The sequence below is a fragment of the Portunus trituberculatus genome, chromosome 14 (assembly GCF_017591435.1).
Source record: "Portunus trituberculatus isolate SZX2019 chromosome 14, ASM1759143v1, whole genome shotgun sequence".
NCBI lineage: Eukaryota > Metazoa > Arthropoda > Malacostraca > Decapoda > Portunidae > Portunus > Portunus trituberculatus.
The window spans coordinates 2,602,988-2,604,346 of NC_059268.1; positions in this window are offsets into that span (position 1 = coordinate 2,602,988).

Below are 1,359 nucleotides of genomic sequence, written 5' to 3' on the forward strand. Positions count from 1 at the left end.
CACTCCCGCTTGGCAAAACCTCACTCTGACAGGACTGTAAGTAGCCTAATGTTTTCCCTGGCTCTAACGGCACATGTTCACTCGAGAAATTTATATACCTCACCACAAACCTAGATTTCTTCTTCTCCATGTCATTTTCTAATTTCACTAAACCTGGACATAAAAACTGAGACCCTATAACTCCTTTAACTGGCTCGAATATAGCGATATCACTATCCACTAACTTTGTTTCTAAGGTCACATAACTCACTCGTACTCCTTGTAATATTGATGTCTGAGCTACTGAGCATTTATAACTGGGATTATCCTTTGATTCATTTGTTACTGCTTCCTTTTCACTTCTCTCAGTTATCATGATGGCATGCATCATGGGTATTTCTACAATAACAATTCTCCTTCCTTCAATATATAATTTCAGAGGTTTGGTATTTAGATTCACATTATATCTTTTCATAAAGTCAAAACCTATTATTATCTGTGATGGCAAGGCTCTATCTTCACTGATCACAAAATCATGTGTGTATATCTTACCTCCAATTGTCAAAGTTAGCTTAGTCTTTCCTGAAGTCAACATTTCATCTCCACTCGCATTGCGAATTACCTTATTTGTTGGAGTAATGTGTTTCTTTTAAGTTTGTCTACAACGTCACGCGATACAAGAGATACCCCTGCCCCGTGTCCATCAAGGCTAATACACTCTCATTTTCAATCTGAACTTCAATAGAAACATTTCCCGTGTCACTATTCACCGCTGTGATTACCACCGATTCATGTGGTTGCGTTGGTGGTAAATTGGCGTTTTTTTGTGTTTGATATGTGGTGTATCTACGTGAGTTGTTCATGCAGTCCTTACTCGCATGCCCCTGTACCCCGCAGGTGAAACAAGTTACCGTGGGCCTCGCCCTTGGTGGTATTGGTGGTAATTTCACTGTGCACTGACTCGCGAAATGTCCCCACTTGTGACATCTAAAGCATTCTATGGTTCTACAATTTTGAATGGTGTGGTTATTTCGCCCACACCTCTGACAATGTATATTTCTGACATTCTGAGGGCGATACATCGTGTGATCTGTAGTAACAGCATTCACTGTCACTGCGTTTACTGGGACAACCCTATTTTCTTTGCGTACTGCAGCGTCGTGTAGCTGAAGGCTGGGGTGTGACGCTACATATTTGAGAGCTTTTCTGTATACTAATAAAGGCTTTTCATATCTGCATCAGCAAGGATATAAGAAAATCCTTAGGCAAGGCATTCACAATGATGGAGACAAATATATCATTATATACTTCCTTACCTGTGGGTTTCATGCTTTCTAATTTTGCCACAATCCCTTCTACTCTGATATAGAGCTCTGTTAT